Below are 11,169 nucleotides of genomic sequence, written 5' to 3'. Positions count from 1 at the left end.
TAAACTGATGTGGAATTTTCTCTCTGGGACTCAGTTTATTGCGTATTACAAACAGCCACTTGTGACTGATAGATAATCTACATACATCTCAATTTTAAGGTTATAGGTTTTCCCATACTTTTTTTAATGGTAAAGGGAAGGGTGAATTTTTAATGGAAAAAAATGTCCAGTTTATGGTGAATTAGACTAAGTAAAAACTGAGTAAGGACTTCAGGATCTGACCCATTATTATTGTTTGTTACTGTTATGCAGGACACAGAAAGGAGATGTAATATTTTGCTCAGTTTTTAAATAAACTAATATATGAGTATCTCAAAAAGTATGCAAAATTTCTTTAGGAACTTGGTCCTTATAGGTCAGTATCAGACTTTTATTCTACTGTTGGACTGTAGCAAAGCCAAGAGGGAGAGGTACTGGAACCTAGCTGTTCTCTAAAAGCTTATGAAAAAGTAATCAAGGCAAAATACAAGGAGAGTCATTCAGCTTCAGTCCAGATGACAAGGGCAGAGAGTGCGGTCACTCACAGACAACATTTTTCAACAGGATGAGTAATCTGTTGGCAGTCTTTTGATTTATACAGGACTTGCCAGGCCTTTATCAAACTATTGCACTAACAAATGATGCTCAGCCTTATTCTAGTCAATACCTGATGCTTCAAAGGACAGTTATACAGGGACTATCATGTATTATATGTAGTTTGTACAGCACTTAGCACAATGGCCGTTAGTCCTTCCATAATATAAATGTTAAGTAATAACACCACCATGTGTACAGTTTATACCATGCAGCATGAGATCTGATTCACTGTACTGTTATCCCAGCTTGCCTCACTGCAGCATTATCCACAAAAATATTCATTCATTGTTTTAAGCCAGTTAATTTTTTTTATTGACTCACCAAATATTTTAAGTGTGATTCAAAAGACCTTCAAACTTTGCAGTTCTTGTAAATACCTGAATTATTATTGTATCTTTCATGAAAAGTCCTAATCAGAACAGAGAAACCCACAATAATCACTGTAAAATAGTCACAACCGGCATTCCTCTACCATTCATCATTTCTCTTATCCCAGCTGCACAAATAATCTCTGTCCCCCAAGCAGCATTCTAGGCAGAGCACAAGTGGACTTCAGCAATCCAATGACAGCACTTCTTAAAAGATGGCTTGCAACCTCTGGGTGCATGAAGGACAAGCCACAGGGAAGGGAGCACGGCCAGAGCTCTCAATTGTTCTCTAGAGTCACAGATTTCTTTTAGAAAGAAAGGAAGGGCTTGTCTACAGAGGGATATTTACCATCATTTCTATACCAGTATAATTATCCCACTATAGTTACAGCAGTATAATTGCCCTTATGGACATTCTTATTTGGAATAACAGTCAGTATACTTATACCGGTATAGTAATGCCAGTAAATTTCCCTGTGTAGACAAGCCCTTAGTCTCTCTAGCGGTTATGATGGCAAAGAAAACCTTACAAACATGAACCAAATGTAACCAAGGCAACAATGTTTGCCTGAGTTTGCAGAGAGCCTGAAACAATATAGCTGAGATGCACACTGAGTCTTGCATCTCAGTGGGTGCACACTGGAATGCCAGTGATGATGCTTTAAATGTCAGCATTGTTAGCTATTTCATTGCTCATCAAAGAGTGTAAAGAAAAAGTAGAAGTATCATATTATGACAAGCTACACAATCTACTCCAAGTGTCTGCTAATTCTGAATAGGCCTTTGAGAAATCATGGCAGGGTTAAAGAGAGATGGGATTGGTTTCATTTTCTTGAAAGGGATGGAGGGGTGTCAGCTTTAAAAAGTTTGAGAACTACTGCATTAGGACAACCCTATCTGCAAATAACCTCTAAAAACCAAACAGCTCTGTTGTTGGCTCCACAAACAAACAGCTCTTCAGGCTCCATAAGCAAATTTAGTAAACGATGCAACTACACCCTGATGAGACTTCTGCAAGTAACACAGATTTACGAACATTTTCTTTATGCTATAAAAATCCTTCCTCTTTCTCTCGCTCATTGGAGGTAACATATGGGACATTAGTACAGTTTACCACTCCTGGCAAACTGGATTAGACCACTAAGGACTGTGACAAAGCTCTGTCCTAGTCTCCATGGGTCCCGCGTTTCCTGGCAGATTTCGCTAGCCTTGAAGGCTCACTATGACCCTCCATGTAGCCCTTCTCTCTCTAGAGGCAAGGGTCACAGCCTACTGAGCCATTTTCATCATAAGCCCTCAAGGGAGGTGAGGAGAAGCTACCCTCCCTTGCACAGTCTCTGTTGTCTCCCAGTCTCAGTGATTAATCGGGGGGGGGGGGGCAAAGAAGGGAGCCCAGGCCCGCCCTCTACTCCAGGCTCCAGCCCAGGGACCCTAATAGTATCAGCTATGGTAGCAGACTTTTTAGAAACAGGATGCATACAATTCCCTCAGCTACTTCGCCACAGCAGGCCCCACTTCCTCAAAATCCACTTCACCCTTACTTCAGGGCGTCCTTCCTTATGCCTGATATTGTTTGTACTACTCAGTCTCTCCAACAGCACAACTTCCTCCTACAGCTCCTGACACACACGCCCACCTGACTAACTGGGAGGCTTTTAAATAGTTTCAGCCAGCCCCTGATTGGCTTCAGTTGTCCCAATCAACCTAGCTGTCCTCCCTGCCTTCTGGAAAGATCTTAATTGGCCCCAGGTGTCTTAATTGACCTGGAGCAGCTGCCATTTGCTTATTCTGGTAACAGGGATTTGTTTAGCTTGTGGCTAATATATCTGTCTCCCATTACTTTACTATAGCCATCTGGCCTTGCCCCGTCACAGGACATATAAATATTCATTCAATTTTTCCTGGTGTCAGGAACAATCAAGAACACCTGCACACATTTTAGACTTGCTATTTCCCTAAGAGGTCACCTGCCCTGCATCAGGCCAGGAAAATGAGAGGTTAAGGCAAAATTCATATTTCATTCTACAACATACTGAGTCTCTCTTATCTGGCCCTACCCCTTGTATCTTTGGATTGATTTACACTAGCCATTTTTTCTGTAGTTTCCCACCATGACTATTACTGCTGCCACTCCTTGGATGATAACAACTATGGGAGCATTAGTGTGGAACAGCTGCTGGCAATTTAACCACCATTTCATCTGACTCTCCTCAGAGCAGGTGTAAATAACCCCGTGGTAGCTGCGGGCAACATGGCTACAACTCGCGCTCACATCGTTGCTACAAGTGGTGGAAATACAGCAGGAATAGCAATGGGGGAATTTTCATTAAAGGAATTCTAGAGAGCCAAGGTCTTTCTGTGCTGGGTATTTATGCCAAGGTTTCTTCAGAACTGAAATCAACTTGCCTTGCTTTCCGCTTGTGAAAGTTCTGTCCTCTGGCGTTCTTGACTGTGGTATGTGTGGTTTTTAGAAGGAAGTGCTGAATAAAAGGAATTCTTTTTTAAAGTTAGGCTAACATTAAAAAGAAAATAATGACATTTTCCCAGCCCTGGCCAGTTCAGTTTGTGCAATTGAAATTTACCAGGTGGGGTACAAGGGCATTCCATGTGCAATGTCCATAATATTCCCTTCCTCACTACATCAGTACATTTTTAAACCAATCCACTTTTGCTCTGAGGTCAGAAGTGGGAGCCGGGAACTCCTGAGCTCTAACCTGATCTCTGACACTGACTCACTGTACAGCCTTCATCAAGTCAATTAGGCTTTAATTTTCAAAAGTGACTAGTGATTTTGAGTGCCTAAGTTGAGACACATTATGAGGCCTGAATTTCACCAAGCAAGTGCTCAACCCTTTTTGAAAATCAGGCCCCTCCCGAGTTAGGTTCCCCAAAACTGAAACACCCCAAATCACTAGTTACTTTTAAAAATGGAGGCCTTAATCTCTCCATGGCTCAGTTTCTCCCGTCTTTATGAGGGGCATGATACATACTTGTTTACCTCCAATGGCACTGTGTGGGTTGATTAGTTAGATCACAGTATCAGTGCTATGTGATATAATCAAGGAAGTATGAAAAGGGAGAGGCATGGTTCTCATAAGCTTAATTGTTTACATGAAAACTTCTTTGTTTCTCTTGGGGTCAGTGGGAACTGTTTTCCCCAAGTCAATAGCCTTCAGGTGTAAGCTGTGCTATAGTCCTTGCATAACATACATAAGTGTGGTATTTTGCAACGGGGAAAAGGAAGGAAATACTCATCTATTTAACGATGCATCAATAACATTAGCAAGCCCACAACTAGCTATTTTGCAGAGGAAATGGCATGGTAGCCATAGCAAGTAATAACCAGGAAGTAAGCTAGCTTGTTAGCAATGGTATTTATTCTTCTTAACCTGGTTCCCTTGAAATACATTTACAACAAAGCATTGAAAACTTGGCCAGTCTCCAGCAAAGGGTCTCCAGAGCCAGGTAGAGGAAAAGAGGAGGAGGCTGCATGCCAGATGGAGAACAAAGACTGATAAACTTTTGCTATTGATAGCAAAAATAGGAAGGAAGGAGATTTTCCCAGCCCCTTAAAGTAATCCAGCACAGATGTACAAAAGTCTGCACAAACCAACTAGCCTTTCCCACAAGAAGACAAAGGCGGTACATCCTCTTAACAGTAGAGGAGGAAGGAGTTTGAAGAAAGTATGTGTAGGCTAATATAATATAATTAGAGTGGGTCAAAATGACTCTAGGTTCAGACTGAGGTTGGACATCTGGCTTGAGGATGAACCAGGGTTAGAGCTCAGGTTCAGTGTCACCAAAACTTCATAAGTTGTTCTCAGGAGACTTCAGCCCAAAATGGAGGACCTCTCAGAGGATCTAACAATTTCCTGAAAGTTCCACCATTTTGTGAAGCATCCAAATGGCTCTGGGAAAAAAAGACCCCTTCTGGTTCTTGATCTGGCTCAGAAACAAAACCACACAGGTGAGTTTGAATCCAGGGATCAGGAGACCAAGGTGTCTTGGGCCCATCTCCAGTTTTAATTAAATTGATCTGAACCCCAGTTTAATAGAGTTTCCAGGCACCTCTGGACCTGCGCTGGTGAGTAATATACCTGTGTATTTTCCCACATTCCCTATGGTCTCCATTCTATATACCTTTATCTGGAATGTCTGATGCAGTGTCAGACAAAGCTGATCAGGAAGCCTTTCCTACCTGTACCAGAATGAGAATGGAGGCCTAAGAAAGCATCAGAAGAAAAAGTTTCTTCCATACCCAGTATCCATTGTACTTGTGGGCAAGTAGGATGCGGAAAAGATACTGCATCCACAGACACCCTGACTTCAAGCATTTCAAACCTAGCTCACTTTCTGAGCCAGGTGGCAAAGTGATCAAAGCCCAGAGCCCAGTAAAATCAATGACCATTGATCTAATGACTATAATGGCCACTGGATCAGTCCTCTCATTTGGAACCTGCTGATTGTTAATGCTTCTGTTCGCTCTTTCTACTGGTATTTGCCTAGTTAAATAAGCCACCAGCAACGTCATCTCTTTGAAATGGAGCTTTGCCTGAATAAGGCAATGAAGACATTTTGCCTGAGTAAGGACTAAGTAAATGTTGAACAAGAACTTCAGAATTTTGGCCCACAAATGTTCAGTCTTTTCAGCTGCCCTGTCTCCTATGACAAGCCAAGGAAGCTCAGAGTTCACACCACATTTCAGCCATTTATTTTTACCAGCCCCCCAGCAGGCTAGCATTTACAGTGCAGCACTAGGCAGCCACTAAACCAGCAAGGCACTGTGTTGCTATCAGGATCAACACTTACTTTCTACGCTGAGCACATGATGATCCCAGTGAGCCCCTACCTTGCTCACTCCCTTCCTTCAGTTCTGGGGGGCTCCGCCTCGGGCCTTGACATTTCAGTGCTTTGCCTCTAGTATTAGCACACTGCTATGGGAAGGAGCAAATCCAAAGAGGACTTGCAGCCTGCCACCGCTCTATCAGACTGTACAACACAGCTGAGATGGGCCGCAACCAGAACCATTCATCTGCACTTTGGTTAGGGAATTGACTAAAATATGATGTGGAGCCAAACCTCCTACTTTGTTTTTGCAAAACAAAACCCCCTGCCCAGCTGTGCCCAGTCTATAATAGACAGTGGTTCTTATTCCACACCTGTTGAAGTCAATGAAAGTTTTGCCACTAACTTTAATAGGCCCAGTGTATATTTGTCTTAGCTTTTAAATTATTTTTTAAATGACTCTATTTCTAAACCACCAATTTCTGATCAGTGTATCCTAATCTGTCTGTTGCCAGCGGTGACCCTTACTACACTCAGACCATTATTCTAATTTATAGAGTTGTCTGAAGTGCAGGATACTTGCTCAGGTTTAGACACATCACAAGGCAATCAGGGAATTAACTGGGTTAGTTCTAGATATTTTTTTCTTTTAAATCCATATTATCTTTTCTGGAGAGTATGACATTTGAATATTGTATTTACTGTAAAAACTGTCTCTTTACACTTCAGCAGAGTTCAATTTCATTCACTGATTTGAATGTTTATCAAGAATTTAGCCTTTTTGTTAGGGGATGGACATTTCTGCCAGGAGTCTAAAGAGCTCTCTACAACTTATAGCGGTGGTCCCCTAACTGTGGGGCGCAGAGGAATGTTCAGGTGGAGCACTGCGAGGCCTGGGCCAGCTCCCATGGGGCGGAAGGGAGCACCATTGAGCCCCACTCTGCCCCTAGCCCCAGATGCAGCTCCGGCCCTGTCCTCAGCCCCCGGCTGTGGCCCCACTCCTGGCCGTGGCCCCAACTACAGTTCCTTCCCTGACTGTGGCTCTGGCCCTGCTCCTGGCCCCAGCTCCCAACTGTGGCTCCCGGGTAAGTGGGGGCGGGGGGCACCATCGAAAAAGTCTGGGGACGTATAGTGAACCGACAGTGCTAAAAATTTGCCTTTCTAAAAATAATGTTACATTTCACAATGGCACCACCTAGTGGAAGATTATCACTAGTAAAATGGAAACAAATTCTGGTCACCACAATACTAATCTCTGCTAAACCAATAATATTTGGAAGCTTTATTTAGAGTTTTTCCTATTATCACTGACATCTTATAGCTCCTCCTTCAAACTGTAACATAAAATAGAATTGAAAGGGCACTGGATGGGTCAGAAGGGTGCTAATAAGAGCCTTTCACATCAAACAGGTTTCAGAGGAGTAGCCATGTTAGTCTGTATCAGTAAAAACAACAAGGAGTCCTCGTGGCACCTTAGAGATGAACAAAGTTATTTAGGAGTGCCTGGGTCACTACAAAAAGTAATTTTCTCTCTGTCGATACTCAGACCTTCTTATCAACTGTTGGAAATGGCCAACGTCCGCCTTGATTGCATTGGCCTCGTTAGCACTACAAAAGTAATTTTTCCCTCTCTTGATATTCACCCCTTCTTGTCAACTGTTAAGAATAGGCCACTTTCACCTTAATTGAATTGGCCTCGTTAGCACTTGGTAAGGCAACTCCCATCTTTTCATGTGCTGTATATATATACTGCTTACTGTATTTTTCACTCCATGCATCTGATGAAGTGGGTTATAGCCCACGAAAGCTTTTGCCCAAATACATTTGTTAGTCTGTAAGGTGCCACGAGGACTTCTCATTGTTTTCACATCAAAGTTGTCAGTTCCGATCTAGCTCATGCAGGATGCAGGTGAAAGTCATTATTACCACCTAATATCAGTGACTGTATGATGTGGGTGTGGTAGTCACCTATTATTGTAATGATTATTTGCATTGCAGAAGCACTCAAAAAGCCCCAAGCAGGTTGGGGCTGGACTCTGTACAGACACACAGGAAAGATTGGGTTAAGGCATAAGGCACTATCGTACTTTGCCTAGGGCAACACCTCCAGAGTCATGTGGTTATGTCAGAATTTCAGCTTTCATTTCAAAACTAAATGTTTCTAGCCCTTGTGATTGGGAAGAAAAACTGGAAAACATAAACTGAGTGTATCCAATGTAGCAGCATCTGCCAGAGTCTGAAAACAGGTGGGAACTTTTCCATTACTCTCAATATTTCCAAGATGCACTTGCACAGGTGGGCACTGACAATACCACCCTTACTCATTCATCTTGAATTTCATGAGGGTTTGGATTTACCAAACTCAGCTCTATGGTTTTGAGCCAAACGCAGAATCGAAAGGGTGGGGTCTAGTTTTCCAGATTCATTTAGGCTGCTGCCCAAGGTGTTAGGTATTTGCTTGAGCATGCAGACAGCCTGAAAACAAAACATCCAGCAGGACTTGCTGCACTGGTCTCCTGCAGAAACAAAGGAGCCAGAGGGAACCTAGCACTGTTACTTATGGCCACTATTTAACCCAGGGGTGGGCAAACTACGGCCCGCAGAGCGCAGCGAGGCTAAGGCAGGCTCCCTGCCTGCCTGCCCTGGCCCTGAGCCGCTCCCCAAAGTGGCTGGCACCATGTCCCTGCGGTCCCTGGAGGAGAAGGAAGGCAGAGGGTTCTGCGCACTGCCCTCGCCTGCAGGCTCTGCCCCCTGCAGCTCCCATTGGCCAGGAATGGGAAACCAGAGCCGGTCAAGGTAAGTGGCACCAGGCCGGAGCCCGCACGCCACACTCCTCCTGCTCCCCAACCCTCTGCCCTGAGCCTCCAACCCCCTGCCCTGAGCCCCCTCCCCCACTCTGCACCCCCTCCTGCACCCCAACCCTTTGCCCTGAGCCCCTTCCTGCACACTAACACCCCCTCCCACACTCCACACTCCCTCCCGCACCCCAACCCCCAGCCCCAGCCCTACCTGCATGGCCCTGCATGCCATTTCCCCATCCAGATGTGGCCCTTGGGCCAAAAAATTTGCCCACCCCTGATTTAACCTCACCTACCAGGGCTTTTGTACTATAGGTGTATGAATATAATTTACAAGCACAACGCAAATACTCCAAAAAAGTTTCCATAAACATTCATTTGAATATTTAAACAAATTCCCTTTTAATGTGTTTGGGTCCCTTTTGTGTTCTTTTTCAGCAGAGATTCAGGTGAACAACTCTACTACCAAAAATATTAATCAGAACACCAAATTCCAAGCAACTGTTGCAAAATATCCATGAAACAGGAACTTAGAGTTAATAATTGCGAGTATTTGCACCAAAAACCAAAACAACCCCTAAGCAGGAAACACTAACATACCATGTGACCTACAGTTCTGTTCAAAATAGTTAATTTGAATACTAGCAACGACCCGCTTACAACTAGGAATTACTCAGTAAATAATTTTGTATAAAAAATTCAGGAAAAACATTATCTGTCTGTGGACAATTCTCAAACAGGAAAAGGGGCAAAATATGTTGAAAAAATTATTTGTTATGCATTTTTGACCCAGCTGCAGTAAGTAAAATAATGGCAGAGCATATTGTAATTTCAAAATTATAAACAGGACCTAGAAACTAGATCAATGTTTAAAATTATAACTACTCAGTTCAAATCAAGGGACCCTGAAGCACAGATGAAACATTCGTTTAATTCTGATCATCAGTAGATGGACACACACACACACTCTCCTCAAAGCTTCTAACCGTTCTCCTGTTTTTAAATATATGTGTAAAATCCTAACTTGCTGGTCTCAGCAATAAAATAATCACAGCTGAAAGGTTTTTTGGGCCTGAATGCTAGGGTAATGGTGCTTGAGAAATCCCCACAAGAGATTTAAGAAATGCTATGTACTTGGTCTCTGTTTACAAATTAGATATGCTCCAAAAATGGAAATAGCCAGAACAAAAACATCTTGGGTTGTTTTGTTTTTTGTAATGAAGCATCTGGATGAAATATCTTCTATTATATGCTTATTTCTTTCCTTGGACTGTACACTCCTGTGATTTTCTTTCTGCTGCATTAGAAAGACAGAACACTCTGGTATGTTGGCTATAGAGTGAATCTTCCTCAAATGCCATCTCTCTGCACAGTACCTGTTCAAGCAAAATTCTGCTTTGATTTTTAAACATATCATCCACTGAGACCAGCACTAAGAACACCAATTGAAAACACCCTGCCCTGAGTGCAACCACTTTATAGTGTGATAAATGTAGGTCTGCGTAACACTTCCCACCTGTCACCAGTCTGGTCACCATAGCCATCCAGAACTTTGTGGGCACAGTGAGGACAGAACCCCAGAATCTCTTGTTCCACAACCACATGCCCCTATCACTTGAGCTAAAGGAGAAACTATCTGTTAGCAACAGAGGCTATTTTTACACAGGAGTCTAAGGGTGTTATGGTCAGGATTGGGGTCCCTAACTCCCTTAGGCCTGGCTACAGGAGAAAGTCGCATCACTATAACTAAAGATGTGATTTTAAACTGATTTCTTACACCAGTGCAACCTCCTATAGGGACACTATTTGTGTTTTAAACCAAATTTATTACAGCTTAGTTTAAATTGATTAGGGATCCATTTTAGATAAACCGAAATAAGCCACTCTTAACTGACATAAGACTTTCCACACAGGGGCTTGCATCAGTTTAAAAAGTGATTCAAGTCAAACCAGTGCAGCTTTCTTATCTAGACAAGGGCTTAGGCTCCTTGGAAAATCTGCCACAGAGCTTGACACACAATTAAGCATCTCTCAATCTATCCAGTAGAGGGCAGTGGCCAACACATCACAAGGACATCCCCATGATTTAACTGGGGATCGGTCCTGCTTTGAGCAGGGGGTTGGACTAGATGCCCTCCTGAGGTCCCTTCCAACCCTGATATTCTATTATTCTTTGTCTTTCCAACAATGTTTGTGTTTAATCTTTAATGAAAGATCCCCCTGTACAAGGACTGTCTGCTAGTAACTAAACTTATTTCTAACTTATGGCAAAACGCACCTTTCTGACCCTGCCTCTACCCTTGATACACCACTGTAAATGCCTTCCTGGTACAGCAGCTTTCAGGGCAGTTGTTCACTCATTGCAAAAGTTAATGTTAAAAACTCTTCAGGGCCATGTCTGCCACAATGGCTTCCCGGCAGCCCCAAAACATCTTCCCCCACATCCCCACTGACACACATCCTTTTGGCCACAGCTGTTGGCCCTTCACATTCTCCTTTCGCCACAATTGCCACACACTAACGCAGCACCCAATATCAAGCTCTTGTTTCCTTCCTCCTAGAGTTACAAAGCTGCACTAAACACTTACACCACTGTAAATCAAAAGTAATTCCACTCTAGCCACTGGACTTACGCTGCTGTA

This window comes from Lepidochelys kempii, chromosome 14 (genome assembly GCF_965140265.1).
Source record: "Lepidochelys kempii isolate rLepKem1 chromosome 14, rLepKem1.hap2, whole genome shotgun sequence".
NCBI classification, from domain to species: domain Eukaryota; kingdom Metazoa; phylum Chordata; order Testudines; family Cheloniidae; genus Lepidochelys; species Lepidochelys kempii.
Note: the sequence above shows the minus strand (reverse complement) of the source record.